This window comes from Syngnathus acus, chromosome 13, assembly GCF_901709675.1.
Source record: "Syngnathus acus chromosome 13, fSynAcu1.2, whole genome shotgun sequence".
NCBI lineage: Eukaryota > Metazoa > Chordata > Actinopteri > Syngnathiformes > Syngnathidae > Syngnathus > Syngnathus acus.
In genome coordinates this window covers 13,179,223-13,195,381 of record NC_051098.1, presented here as the reverse complement: position 1 = coordinate 13,195,381, position 16,159 = coordinate 13,179,223, and positions in this window count along the sequence as shown.

The window sequence follows — 16,159 nt, the reverse complement described above, 5'->3', positions numbered from 1 at the left end:
ATGTGAAATCTGATTTTTCAGAAATTTTGGTGGCTCAAGCACAAAAGGGATGTTTTGTGGTTGCTGTCGTCCTTACAGATTTTGCACCAAAATTCTTTGTCTCAGACTCAAAAACCATTGTTGAATATTTCAGTACTTGGATTTCAGGATCATCCTGAAATTTCACCCCAAACAAAAATATTCACAAGTGTCCGTCCATGTTGGATGTCTTTATTTTGTGCCCAGGTCATGTCCACGATCCTTGTCCTTCTAAGTGCCATAGCCAGGTGCTTACTGATGACCTGCTGCTTTCCTAGAAAGAGAGATACTAAGAGCTTAACAGCAAAGCACAAGTGACAGCTGCTAAAGTGACTGTACAGGATCAATAAAAATAAATAAATGGTTGAAAGGGGGCAGAGTCTGGGCGGCAAGGAATCCATTTAAGAGTTTCTGCTCATGACAGAGTTCAGGCCCCAGTTACTGCACAGGTTCTGGAAGTGGCCTTGGACTTAAGATATGAACTATCTCACCTGTACGGTTTAAAAAACAGGACAGCAACACATGGAAATCAACATGTCTAGAAATCTTGGAATACTGGTCATCTGGTGGCTCCAGTTCCTTAGGAAAATCCAGATTCACAACCCTGGTGGTGTTCCAACATCCGCGGCGTTCTGCACACAACATTTGGAGAGAGCCTAATGTCTGGCCTCTGATAAAGAGGTAGACTCCTGACGTCATTCCTTCATTCCTCCTCAGCTTATAACCAAAGCCCAAAGTCACCTTGCGAGCAAAACACAATCACAATCAACCCGCTCAACAAAAGCCGTTGGATTGCAAGAGCGCCCGGCCGGATATGCGGTGTTCTCGGTACACCATAGAGGATATTAGTATAACCTGAAGAATTATTCACTTTAGTCTTCTATAAATTATCACGACTACAGACAGAGAAGTATCCAATCATCTTGTAATCAGGGTTCCAGACCTCCGCACTTCAATATCTTGGCTCGAATATCATTTCATATCAATCAAGATCTATCGCTGACATTGAACAAGTAGATTGGATGAAAATTGGAGGGTGGAGAACTAAACTGATTATGTACCTTTGGCATTTGACTTTTACAACTTTGAACATAAAACGTGCCTTTTTGGAAGTGATTATGTTTGACCTACAGGTACTTATTATAGTACTTGGTCAGATTGGGTTCGACTCATGTAATATAATATGGGTTAAGTGAATCATTGCAACTCATTCTATATTTTACACGGCTAGAAATCACAAAATAATAAATCCAAAAGTACAGTTCTGTTGTCAGAACAGCACAGAGTACGTAACAGGCAACAAACTGTGGCTTGTTTGATGATACGTTCAATGCAGGGGTGAATTTGTGGAAGCGGAAAAACAAGCGTCCGAAAATTAACCCGATCCAAGCAGAGTCCAATAATTAGCTTCTACCCCTATTTCTGAAGTCGGCATACGACATAAAAGATTTTAGGAAAAAAGAAACAATTATAGCCTCGGTTCTGGGTGAGAACATGTACATCTTTGTGTACTATGGATTTCATGTCAAGTGCTGACTAATAGTGAACTCCAGCTAGCAGCACACGCAACAACAACAACAAAAAAGATCCAAATAAAAACAATGGAGCATATCAAAGTGATGTTTCAGCACTGGTTCAGCAGTCTTGGGAACACACACTGACACGTTGGCGAACGTCTCTGTGAACAAAAGTGCTGTCACATTCATCTTTTTCCAGAGATTGCGCTCATGTTCTGAAGTGAAAGTCACAGGGCCAAATCCAATAGTGCCATCGATCCGTTGTGTTACATTACGGCAGGATTCTGTCTTTTGCCTCCTTTTGCCAGCTGTTTTTATTCTCGTTTATTTGCCTTAATTTAATTTTACTTTGCCACGCCACTCAGCTAATGGTCTTCAACGTTCCCCCAGAAGTGCGGCCCTCCCGGGATGTTTTCAGAGTAATTTGGTTCCACCTGAGGAGACGCAGATGCTCGCTCAAACGCACAATCGATATTAATCGACTTTGCAGAGGCTGAAGTCCTCAAGCGGACGCTACGGCGGGTGAGATCATATTTTAGCTGGGCTGAAGGGTCGAACAGCGCACACGTGGTCACCCGCAGTGTTATTGACGACGTGACCTTGAGAAGCTTCTTGTGTCGTGAACTTATTTCTCTTTCCCAGAGAAAAACTCGGAGCTTCAATTCCAGCCCTGCTACGACTTTCTTTTTCAGATTCCAAGATCAGTTGCTATCTGACGTGTTCAAAGCGGCGGTTGCTACAGATGAAATATGGATCACTAATGAGGCCTTGATTAAATGTTAAGCGCAGCAGGAACGCTGATCTATTTTACATATCGAGGTGGCACTGATATTTTCCGCATAACTCTACTCGCTAAAATTCTAACAGGATTACTGGAAGAACCAAGATTTCATATGCGATATCACGACTGAGCCAGTCTTTCAAAATTCAAACAGTTTAACGAAGTTATAAACCGTATTATTTTGCTTTTTGAATGCCGATAACTTTACGAGTCCTTTTCATTAAACGACCACAATAAAATCACAACCTAACCAAAAGCAGCCGATCCTATTTGGATGGTTCTTTTCAGTCTTTTTGATCTGCCTGCGAACCTCTTCTTGACAGATTCCCATTTAGACGACGGCGGGGTGGTGTCAGGCCACCGCTGATTGATGCGATTGATCGGCAGCGGCACACCCGGGATGCGGACAGGTAAGGTTACCGGCCTGTCACTCAGCCGCAACGCTCGTATTACTTATTCAACGTCTGCGATTAACACAGCCGTTTTTCCAGACTCGAACAGAAACAGGTTCCCGTCGTGTCATATTCCAGAATGCCCGAAGCGGTCTACAATCTATTTTGTTTTGCAGAATTTTGATAAACTGGCATCAAATGGGATCCATTAAAAAAACAATTGCTGTAGTAGTGGTAGCCCTGGCCTCTGTTTTTTTTTTTTTTTACATTTTATGACCAAGGCGAGTGGTTGGCCTTTTTTTCCACAAGCTGTCCACCGCACACGGTTAATGATCCCTTCAGGATACGCTTCAATGTACTGTTTTGCTGTTTGTTGAAAAATGAAGCCGGAGTAGCGACAGCTAGGATGAAGGCACGCGCGTGCTAGCTGAACAGTTGGAGTCATGCTGCAAAGCAGAGATAAGACGAAGCCCATCCCATTGTTCTCGAACCCATCAAAAACAACACACGAGTTTTATTGTTAGTGCTTTTTTTTTTTCCACCATCTAAAGCAAATTTCACCTCACAGCATGTCATTTTTATGGTTTTGGCTTCCTCGGTGGCCAAACGCCATAGACGATGAAAGACAATTGAAATCAAGAGTGACCAACTTTCTCAAAGAGCTGTTACTATTTGAAGGCTTTGAAACCCGAATGCGGTCAGCCGTGTTTTTGTTTGTGTATTTTAAAGACATTCCGTTCGCATCGCTAGCAAACATGAGCGCTCTCTATCTGAGCTGTACAGTCGGACGCAGGGGGCACCGGGAAAAAAAAAAATGATTAAGAAGCTATTTTCCACTCTTCTGCTGGCTTTTAATGATCACATAAAGACTTAATTTATTCAGGGCTTAATTTATTTCTGCAAGCGTCTCCAAGATGCCTTGTTTATTGTTGCTAAGTGCTTGCGCAACACTACAAAGCTCGACGAATTAAGACGGTTGACAATTATAAGTCGTTGCCAAGAAAAAACGCATAAGAAGTCAGAGAAAAGCTGTGAGGTATGAAGCAGAGCTCAGTGGGGTTCACGGCCCAAAATCCTCGCCGCCCTCGTTATCATTGCAAATAGGGTTCGTATTTCAAGCCCACCACCGCTTGTGGCCCCTCAGAACTCGCCCGAGTTGATGTCTGTTCTCGCTTCACCGGAGCGCGAGCGCCCGGGCCAATGGGCACCCGCCGAGCAGCTTACATCTTAAGTGTGTCGCGCTCCGGATGAAGCTCGCGAAACCTGTGACCGAGAGGCAACATTCAGACGGGTAAATAGAATTTGTGCAACCGTAAAAAGATAGATATGGTCGCATGGTTATCATACATACGTATACAAATTGATTGAAAAGGCTTGAGTCAACCAACGGATTTTATGTTGTAAATTAAAATCGGATATACGTATATACACACTAACTGGTGCAATATCGTAACTGCAAGTGTAGTAGCAGGGTCAACAGCGCTTTTCACCCAATTTTAGCTCGGATAGCTTTCATTTCATCCGTGACCCCGAGGAGAACTGATGAGCGCTTTAAAAAAAATGGATGACTGGGTGACATTAGCGGTTGATGCCATACTAAACTTAATTTATGAGGTCACCATGTGCTGAGTCTCTCTCTCTCTCTTAATACACTTCAACCAAGCTGACTTTCTCCACGTTTACCCCCAATGGCCAAATGCACCAAGTTTAAATGGTACTCAAGAGCCTTCTGATAACTCTTTTTGCCATTTTCATCAGTCCCCCCCTCCACCCCGCATCCCACCTGAGCGTGCGAGAGTGATTGAAAATGTGATTTTCAGAGTGGCTCTAAAAGAAATCAAGGTATTTTGTAAGTGGGTTTGATATATTTGAACAAGGGCCGTTCGGGGCGTATCCACATGCCGGCCATTTGTGCCACAGTTGAGGTGAAATTGCTTTCAAGAGAGATGCTCTTCAATGATGCCTTTTGGGCATTTTATTTCATTGCGAATCTCCAAAGCTCGCAACCTGGCCTTCGAGACCATACAGTCAATGAAATCAAGCCTGAATATCTCGTCGACACGTATGACTGGGAATGGATTACAATGCGGTGTCCATTTGGATGTGTAATCATTCAATTACTGAGTACTAATTAAAAATGATATGAGGCTCTATGAAGTTAAATGACGAATGTAGTTCAGTCTGATTCTGCCGCAGCAGGCTTGAGGTTTTTCCATTTACAGTAACATGCAAAGCATGTTTATTTACCATTACGCCGTTACATTCGCTTGCCTGGTGAGATTAGCGTCGCCATGGTAACGGCCGTTTTCGCACCACCTATTGCTAATGATGCCGTTGCCATGAATGAGTCACGCAAAAGCAACAAACAGCCAACGCAACTCGCATCCTGCACATTATAATTCAATCACGCCGATTTAAAAATCAGCCCTCCCAATTTTCATGGAATGTGCAACAAGGCGAAGAATACAAAACCTGCAGCAACATCTATACAGTAGATTACAGCAGCCCCGAAACAAATCTGGATTCGTCCAACCATGTTTTGCGGTGAGACGAGCACCTTACACACTCCACGTCTGGCAACACCCTTGGAGGAGGAGCTTAAATACTTCTTTGCTGATAAAACAGCGTCTTCACTTTCCAAGGACACTCGAGAGAGTGGACCTGAGGAGGAGCTGCTGACCTTCTTTTAGCGTCAAGAGCGTGCTTACATCTCGGCGTAGTTAGCCAGCTGCACGTCGGCGCGCAAGAAAGAACTACAAATTGGCGTAACCCAATTTTGTCATCAACTGAGCAATGACAATAAACATCTTAATTTGAATTTCATATCAAGTATGTTGCTTACCAAGGAAAGAAGTAAAAAAAAAAAAAAAAACAATCATCTGGAATGTCAAGACAAAAAAGGAATGCAGAACAGAGTTGTTACGAGAGACGTCTGCTCGGAAACGATACGTTTGAAAAAATAAAATAAAAGCTTGTTAATATCAGACAAAACGTATTGGATAAATGTTTGAGGAGGGAAGCCGTGGGGATGCTGCTTGATGCGCTCCTCGGACACAATGGACGCTGAAATGTTAAAACGAAAGGCCCTCGACGGGAATATAAACACTCGAGCGGATCTCAATGGAATACTTTGAAACGTCTGCTTTTGCTTTCATGTCTGCACATTGAAAAAAAAAAAATGTATATAAGCATGCGATCATATTGAACGAGTGGCGAATCTTTATGCGGTGCACTCGCCATGAATCATTCATCCCTTCGAGGATTTTTACTTTAGTTTCTTCCCGCCACTTGATAATTAGAAAGATGACAAGGTTTCGGCGACTTGGGCGTCAGTATTGATGCTTGGACTGAATGGACTGAACGTCCTTGACGACGAATCCCTTACTCTCCCCCGCAGAGCCGCGAATGGAAAGCGCTTAAGATGTTTTCACTCGCGGGCGCCGCAAATGCCCTCGCGGGAGCCCGGTGGCGAGCTCGCCGGCGTCTGTGCTGAGATTATTCGCAGGAATCTGACGGAAGGTCCTGATACGTCCTCGCGAGCAACACGGACGTTATCGGCAGCGGTGTTGAGAGCGGCGAGGGTCCATATCACAGTTACGAATCTACGCGGTACTTTAAGCCCCCCTCGAAACCATCCAACTGACTTACTCTGGGTGAATTCTGGCTTTTTTTACAACAAGACAAAGATGTGATGATTAATTGTACCTTCAAAAACCATTTCATTGACCGGCGTGGATAAACGAACAAAGACGCATCGTTTCAAATCAATAATCGCTTCTGGATCTCCCGTAGCACACCCGACGATCTGAAGTCACACAAAACCACCGTTTTGAACAAAGAGCGGGAGTGAAAGCGTTTTTTGCCATTAGAGCAAACGAGGCCTTTTGTCAAGCCTTGCTTAAAGGATCGCATCTCTTTCACTAATTGCTCTCATTTATTTAGCCCTCAAAGCAGGAAATGGGGGAAAAAAAAGGTGAGCATCGATTCTCATTAATGCTTCTTTTCCTTCCCATTGTGGATTGGAATCAATGAGATGCCACCGACTTTATGATCTTACAGTACGGACTGTTCCTTTTCGTTTTACACAAGTGAGTACTTTAGTCCCACCCGAGCGTGGCTGTATCGCACTCCCATATGGTATCACGGCCATCTATGCTTGGTAATTCGTCCGGAATGTGTCAACATATTCCAGCATCATCCCCGTTTTGCCCCGAGGCGCCTCTCTCAGCGCAAGGCCCTCCCCGCTGACCTTCTGCAGGAAGATGCCCTTACCAGAAGGCGTAGAATTCCCGGAGGTGGGCGTGAGCGCTTGCTGGAGCTCCGGCAGGGAATTTTTTAAAGTAGTGGAAAGCCCATCAGAGATGTCAATCCAAAAATAAAAAAACATTATTTGCGTCAGAGATGGATCTTTGCCGCTGTGGAACATTCAGTGTCCGATGCAAATTACTGTTTGCGTTTACAAAAGGTCGTCAAGAGATTCCAGAGGGGGGGAAAAAAATACAAGAAATTACTCAAGACGCTTGATATACTTTTGCAACCACCTTCCAAGTGACTTCCAAAAAATACATACACAAGCAAAGCAGCGATTTAAAAGTACTTGGATCTGATAGTCACGACTAATCGTATTTCTCGATCTCCATTTTATAGGGATTTAAAATCCAAAGATGTATGACTGTGGTCCGTCCACCTAAGCGGCTGGCTCAACTTTGGTCAAGGACACGGCGGAGCGAACGGGCGCCACATGGGACGTTTGGCTTTGTCACACTTGGGCGTGAAATCGACAGCTGACTGACAGCCCCGGCCGGCTCGGGCGGGTATACACGGGCGGACGGCGATTTCAAGATCAGCCCGGTGACCGCTACGGATCGGCGTCCTCGTCAAGTACGATGTTTGACGCGCCAGTCGCCGGTGGAGACGAAGGTCACGTACAACTGATGACTTATTTAGAAGACGAGATCTCATCCTGTTTTAGTGTCAGTCCAAGTGAAACCAAGACAAGGATCATTTTTTCTTTCCAGAAGCTTTCTGTGTGGCTTTTCTTCCTTTGCACAATCCGATAAGGTCAAGCCACGCTGACTACAGGACTCAGATACGTCAATAATGGCCAAGTTGATTCTTGCTACACCGCAGACTCTTTTTCAGCAAAGCACAGAGCCCCGCCCCCTGTTGGGAGCAGGATCAGGGCACAAAGACAAATTTTCCGACGTCTACAGAGAGAAGTTTGTTGTGAAAGTGAGAAAGAGGACAAGGCGCTCTCTGCCAACAAGCTTTAAAGTAGAAATGACGATTTCCTGGCGGGAGAACACTCTGTGATGATTTTTCACGGAGTTGAAATGCCAAAGCGATAAATGAACTGCTTGTTAATGCATCACAGTGGATCGGAACAGTCGCCAGGGACCAAATGGCAAAGATTCTTTTGATGGCTTTCTGATATTTGATTTGGGGTTTTTTCCACACTGACATACAAAGGCAGAGATGAAAAAAAAAATGTTTCAAAGCTAGCGTTCAACTTTTATATTATGCTCAAAGTAGGGCGACATAAGACTAAGTATTTGTCAACATCAGACATCCCTGATCGAAAGGATGAATTCACTCAAATTTTCCTTTTCTTTTTGGCTTGTGTATTCCTAAATATACATTTTGATGAAAAAGGCTGAAGGTAAAGCACAAAACGGCTTGGCTTTCCTTTGGCCACCTCCTCCCTTATTTTCAATTGTGCTGCTCTTTAATCAGAATCTTGTAAATCTCAGAGTAACCCTCCTAAATCCCCGCCCGTCTCCAGAGTGGTTATGTATTAAGGCCCTTAAAGCTCAAATTACGTCCCTCGTGTTTCTGTGTACTCATTAAGAAGCTTTGACTTATTTCTCTTTTTACGTCGCCGTCCCCCCCCCACCCCCCTGAGGAAATGTGAAGGTGGCCTCTGGCGCAGGACGTCCATATTTGAGCGGATTATGAGCCGTGATGTGTAAATTAAAGCCGTGACGAATCGAGGGGGAGTCTTTTTGGCATTCCATTGAATAATAATTGAGGTAATTAACTGAGGTAAATTGCTATTTAGGCTGTAATTGGGAGGCGGATGACATTTGAAGTTCACGCAGGACTGAGAGGCAGTCACCCCGAACCGCGCATTAATGGCCTCCGCCAACTCTCCAATTAGTTTTGGCTTATCAACCTGCTAGATGGCGGCGGCTTGGTTAGCGACCGACCTGGAAGTACGACGTCGGCGGGGTCGCTGTTGAAAGAGCCGCCGGAGCCTTTGAGCTGCATTGCGGAATCTGCACAAGGCAAAATTTCACCCTGGCGGGGTCTTTTAGCAGATATTCCAAGCGGCCGCAAAGGAATAAAAGAACACAATCGATGGGAACGTATTCTCCAAGCTAACAAAGAGTGAGATTCAATCAGCTCCTTGTGTCTTTTTTCTTTTCAGCGACCGGCGGTTTAAGCCCAACATCATCTGGATTTAAAACCGCGAGCCGTCCGACAAAAGATTTAACAAACAGTAGAGCGAAAACCTCCACCAAGGACGAATGGTTCATGAAGTGAGGGAATGATTTTTGGCAGAAAGTAATACCTAGCACCTTTTTTTTCCCTTGATTAACCTCATTTGGTGCTGGCCGGTTCGCAGAGGCAGCAAAAGTACTCACACCCGCTACCAAAGTAGAAGTACACGAGTGAAAATAAGTGTATAAATGATGTGTGTTGAAAGAAAATGTTTTTAAATGGCCTCAAATATTTTTGCAGTCTTGTTTTGTTTAAGATGTCTGCTCGAAGCATCAATCGATCAGCAAACCACATTGGGTCAAGTCACCCAACTAACCTCGCCGCAGAAGCAGACAACTTCAAAGCTGCTAAATTTGTGGTAAAAATTCAAGGAAGTGATCTGGGTCTCATGTTATTAACTCGGAAAATAACCAGTCTGCCGCAGATGATGGAGTCATTCATCAGCACTTCCAAAATTAATTTAATTAGGCCGACAGAGTAATTACTCCGCTCCGTTTTTAGCAGAGTGAAAAAGGGGGAAGATTCAGCAAAGCATGAATGTAAATTCACGTCACTTAAACACATGAAGACGTGCAGTCAGAGTCACTCAGGTGACGATGACTCAATTTGCCGCCATTGGATTTCTCCTCATAGTCTTAATGGAACACCTTGAGTCTCTGCCTTTTTTAAGTTCATTTGCCTGACAACAACACAGCTTTCCCCCTTAAAGCTGACAGGTATCGAACCTTGTCTGAATTGGCAGCCATTAGTGAGATTGAGAGTCTTGTGTCTTGTCAATTTCATCAGATGACGAGCATTTGATGTGTCTGACTTCTAAACCCTCCAGGGTTAGGTTGGAATGACAGGATGGAGCCTGTTTTCTGTCTGCTACTAGTAATACATTACAACCACCTCAAGCTGCTCGTGGAGTCCCGCAGGGATCGATTGTCTGACCTGTAACCTTTACTGGCTAACGTAGGTAGATACAGCCTTATCTTGAAGGTCCAACTGTTGTGGAGTATTTAGGACCACCGTGATGTGATCCAAGATAGCAGCAGGATTCTGGACCAAGTATAGCTGTAAGATTGATTTTTTTTTGTTTAAGTCTGTTGCTGCTGTGGTTGAACTTTTTGACTATTAGGAAAACAACAGTTTGACTCTACTCGTGGACAAGGAAGACACCATTCGCATGGGAATACATTAAGCAACAAAAGTTGATTCCGAGGTCATTATTTCTCATGTCAGTGATCTCTGCCTTCAGGAACATATAAAAGTCCAAACACTTGTATAAAATGCTGGAATGCTAACAATTATGAAGTAGTCTTTCTTGGTACCTTTCACCATAAAGTCCTTTATTATCATGAATGCACTGCCCTTTGTTGTTGTTTTTCTGTCTTTAAATCCAGCAGAAATTTGGATGTTTATGAAGCATTGAGAAGTGATTGAAGACAGAGAGTCTTCACGTTGCCACTCTTCTGCTGTACTCGCGTCACTCTGTACTTTTCTGGCTGGAATAGTAATGAGCAAAGAGTAAGTCCATAATTTTACTCCCCAAAAGGTGTTTTTCCAATGTTGACACATACGACAATTGGCAGTGGATCAATAGAAGTGATTACAGTCGGCCCTCTAGGGAACCTAATGAGCTATTAGCTGCCATCGGTCAGGCGGGGTATTGTTGACCTCTTCTTGTGTGGACGAGGGGTCGAGTCGGATCGGTACAGTGGATGTCCACTGAGGAATTAGCGGTGGGAATCCTGCCACATTCCAACACGGCCTCCACTAGGGGAGAGTGGCGCTTTCACAGCCATATTGCATGTTAGCATGTGTAGAATGCTCATACGTGATACATTTGGAGTTCATACTTGAGATCATGGGTTCCCAAACTGGGGTCCCTGGACTCCTGGACATCCGCAAGCTGTAGCTTAAGGGTCCACACAATAACTTGCAAGATATGTTCAACCGTTCAGACAACTATCGACCTTCTTTCTTTCATCGTTATTTCCTTTTATACATACTTGCTACCTTTCGTCTTGCCTTCCCGCCGACTGACAAATTGTACCGATTTCTGAAAAACACAATAGAAAATTGATTGTATTTAGTTTCTGCCTGAGAGCAGCTGAGAAGGCGTCACCATGTTAGCTACTGCAAACAAGTGTGACGTAAGCGAGCTGTGACCACCACTGAGCTTTTTGTATCAAACAAAGCAGCAGTGCGCGCCTCACTTTTATCTGACTCGTTGCCATCTGTTCACCACACGGCCGCCTGAGTGGTAAATATGCCGCTTAAGTTCATTAGGCGTCGGCGAGGATGGAGGGAGTGTAGTAATTATGGTGGGACCTACGCGCTTCCATCCGGCGAGCCGTGGACTCAATTAGGGGCGCAACAACGGAATGTTAACAGGCTCATTAGAGGGCAGGACACAAAGCAAATGTCACATTTTCATTGGCCGGATGGCATGAAGACAATACGTTAACGACATGATGCTATTGAGGAGTGGACACACGTGAGACGGCACGCTGGAGCTTGTTAGCTTCATTGAGGACCACAGATTACTTCTTCTTCCTTTTCTTCCATTCCTTTTTCCTCCCATTCTACCTACCTGTCATCCTTCTTTGTACTTCCATCCTTCCATGTGTAATTCTTCCTTCCTCCCTTCCTTCCTTCCTTTCATTTCATACCATCCCTGTTCCCTTATTTCCTCCCTTGCTACTCTCTCCTTTCTCCCTTCCTTCCTTTGACAGGAAGCAGAATCAAGAAAAATCCTCCCTCCCTGGTTGCTTTTTGCTTTCCTCCGAGCGCAGCAGGAACAATCCTCAATTCCGACGCTCATCCATCTCTATGCAGTAAATCCGCACCACTGCAGTGGCAAAGTCTCCTGTGGGCAAATGCGCCCTTCAGGAATGAATCTCGGGAAGAAGCAGAGACTCTGTGCAGTGTCACATGCCGCTTTATATGCAGCATAAATCAGCAGTTCTTAAACTGGGGTGCCGCAAGCTGTAGCTTGGGGTTCGGCAAAATAATTTGCAATAAATTACATCATATAATTATATAAGAATGCATACCAACGTACATGTGAGAATAAAACCGACATGATAAACCAAATACTCCACCCTTTCTTAGCTTTGGGAGGGAATAAATAAATAAATTCAAAACTACTGGCAAGATTGGAATGTGGCCTCACTTCAATCTACTGTAAACAAGACGGTGTAGCCGCGGCTGCTATGTTGCTAGCAAATCTGAACCCAGACCTGAGAGCCACGAGGCAGCTGTGCTAAACACTTACCCACCATGCCAGCCTGTTAAAAATGTGACTGGAACAAATTGGGAATGACGTGTCGCGCAAATGTTCTGCTGGGTGCTGGTAATTTTGCAAATGAGCACAAAACCACCATATTTTTGCCATCTTTGAAAATGGCATCACTTTAATCGTGACACACGCACATCTCAGACGGACTGTCCGGAAAACACTTTCCAATCCCACTGGCATTTAGGGGGTGCACATATTGGTTGACATTTGCATTATGAGAGGGTCCTTGACATTTTTTTCTCACTTTGAGAACCTCTAACGCATGGCATGCATTTTATCCTTCATTCCTTCATGCAAAAAATAAATAAAAAAGACAGGGTGACTCCATTACAAAAAGGATTTGTTTCCCCCGCAGTAAAATGCAAATGAGTGCCCGCAGCTACACGGTGCATGTCCACGCTCATCTCTCTTCTCCAAACACAGCTGAGAAAACCGGGAGCGGAGCATAACAATTGGACCAGAACGTCAGGTTAAACATTCCCAGCTGCGCCCCCGCGCCTCTTTAGTGGCGGGCAAATACTGGATGCAGATTAGACACAGAGGATATTTTGATAGGCAACTGGCCTGGAAAAATCAGGCCGGCACCACGTGACGAAAGTCAGAGAGAATGTTGACAGTTTGCTCAGAATGTTTGTTAACACTGTGCTTAAAAATTGGATTTTTTATTTTATTTTTTTTAAACTATACAATGGATTCCGCTTCACATGGGGAATTGGGTCCCAGCCAGCTCGCAAACAGTGAAATTCACCATTTAATCGCCTCCTATTATAAATACAATGAATTATTTTTTCCATCCTTATCAAAGGGGAAAGATGATTTGAGTAGGATCTTTTTGTATACATAGAAAAAGTCAAGTCCAAATATTCGAGACTTGTGATTTTTTTTCTTTCTATGTTAGTATCATTTATCGTTTACCGGTCTTCACACACTTGGTCACTTAAGGGCCTACTACGTTTGTTTAATTGCATTAAAAACCTGCTAGCAGTTGCACACATCCATATTATCTTGAGTAGATATGCAAATATTTACATGTGCGCTTGAATAACTGTAAGCAAACAATGTGTAATTGGAGATGCAGCTGGCGCTAATTTCAATGAATAAAGAAGTCAATTTAAAACAAGAGGCACCGGATCCATTAACTTTTTTATCAAATGACATTCGGTTGTTGTGTGCATGCCTGTGCGAGTGTGTTCTTCATTAAAACAGCCGTATATGAAATCCAATAGAGAGTGGAGGCTGCGTTCAGGACCAAGGACAGTTCAGTTTTGTTTTGTATTCTTTCTGAGAAGAACAATTTACTGAAGTCATACTCCAACATATGGCACTTTAAGAGATGGTAACATTACCCTGGGATTTTTCATTATTATTAATAATTACATTAAAAAAGGAATATGTATTCGTATCATTAATATTGTATTCGTAGTTTGTGGCAGCATCATATGCAGCTAGCTAACTATCTCGCTAGCAAGCTAAATAAATAATTAATTTCCCATTTGACATAATTTGTCCATAGTATGACTAACAGCAGCAACACCAAGCATACATAAATTCATTGTGGACTATGTAGACATTTTTTTTAATGTTGCATAGTAAAACAAAATAACAAGACTAACTGTGAAAATAATAACACATAATAAACACGGGCAAATGAATGAAGCGGCATTGCAGCTTATTACCCATCTAATCTTCATATTTACTCATGCTCTTTCTATTTTAGTCAAAATTGAGGGAACCAGTGGTGGATCAGAATAAAAAACATATGCGCTTGCAATACGCAATTACCCCTAACAAATGATTGGAATGTGTGCGACTTCAAGCTGCTGCTGGCTGGCTGACTGCCTGCCTTCATATTTAAGAGCTGATATGCTGGGCATTGCAGGGATCACATTTATTTTGCTATTATTTGGACGAGGATGAGGATGAAGATTATTTACTGGAGCTAAACACTGTTTTGATGACTATTTCTAGTTATTTTGCTTTCCTTATAAGGTTTAAGACATTAGGTTGCGTTGCTGTCAATGTAAATCGAAGTTTCCAATGCAGCATCCCCCCAACAAAAAAACTTCAACTGGCCAATATGTAAAAAGGTAGCAGATGAAATATTTGATAGTTGATGCCGTTACAGTATGTGACTGGGGAGTGAACCCAAATTGAATTCATTTGTCCTAAGAGCGGCCGGGTGGTCGCGCCACCCTCCTGATATTTGCGATTCAGCTGTACCGGTGCACCGTAGTTGACATGCAGCCCGTCGTGTCGCCTCCATCGAGGTGGCCAGTAGGCCGCGGGGAAACAAACAGAATTATTAATGGCCGTGAAATATTGATTCGGGATATATGTGTGCGGGCGAGTGCCCCTTTTACTAAAATACGACACGGGTTATTCAGCAGAAAGCGTGCGGAACGCTAAAAAATTAATCACGGCTCTGGCGGACGTGGCCGTGAGTTAGCATCGTGGAGGTGGCAGTAAATAAAAATAAATGCATACAGTGTGTTTAGGAATTAAATGTATGGCCTCGTAAGAAAGAGCACGAGCGATAGATGGTCTTTATCATTGTAGCGCCGAAGAGCTGTGAAGTATTTTCCTCGTAGACACGAGACATTAGTCACTATGGTATTTCAATTTTAATATTGAATATTTTTATTAAAATGGGGAAGAAAATCATATTTTAATAATAATATTTCATAATTACATATATAATAATAATAATGACTTTGGTGGTGTCTATTCAATTTAGAATCAATTTCAAAAGTTATTTGGTGAATTTGTATCTATATGGATGTTTTTGTTTTAATTGTGTTGCATGCAATTGATTTTAAAACTTGTATTAGTTTTTCTCAATATGATTATTCTTTTTTAAAATGAGCCTTTAATCATCCAAGTAAAGTATTTGATAACAGAATTTTAATTGTAGTGTGTGGTAGATTTATTTTATCTAGTAAATAAACTTATTTTCATTTTGCATTCTTTACTACTTTTTCAATATAATTTTGAAATGAGTCATTTGTTTTTGACTTTTTCCCTTGCATTCACCCCAGCACTTACCTTTGCTCTCCGTGCACTTACCTTTGCTCTCCGTGCACTTACCTTTGCTCTCCGTGCACTTACCTTTTCTCTGTTGATTTTTCATTTCATTCACAACAGATTTCAATTCTATAACTACTTTTATAAAAGTGCTTTTAAAAATAGTGTCAATGTGCTCCACAGCTGTACAACAGATGACATGAATGTCAACATGACTCAAAATAGATGTCAGCCTGTTATTTGCACCTGCCTCCTATATGGAAGTGGCGACATGTTCACGCCGCATTAATCAATAAAACACGCACAAGTCATAAAAAGTCTGCATTGCCTCAGTGATAAATAACACCACCGCTTACTTCCATAAATTATCTGCTAATGTGCAGGCATGTGCATATTTTAAAAGTGTGTGGATGGTGATGGTGGTAACGAGAAGCGTGAATTAGGGCAGGAGCCTACCTGGAGCAGAACCAGAGGAAGCTCACAACGGGCCTGGCATTATGGAAATGTCAAATGAACTCTCCCAAGGCCTCCTGGTTGCCTCCATTCAAATGAACACACCCTGGGGGCAGAAACAAAGCCTTCAAAAAAGCACAGAAAGCCACTTTTGACCTCATCAGGACAACAACGACAAAAAAGCATTTTA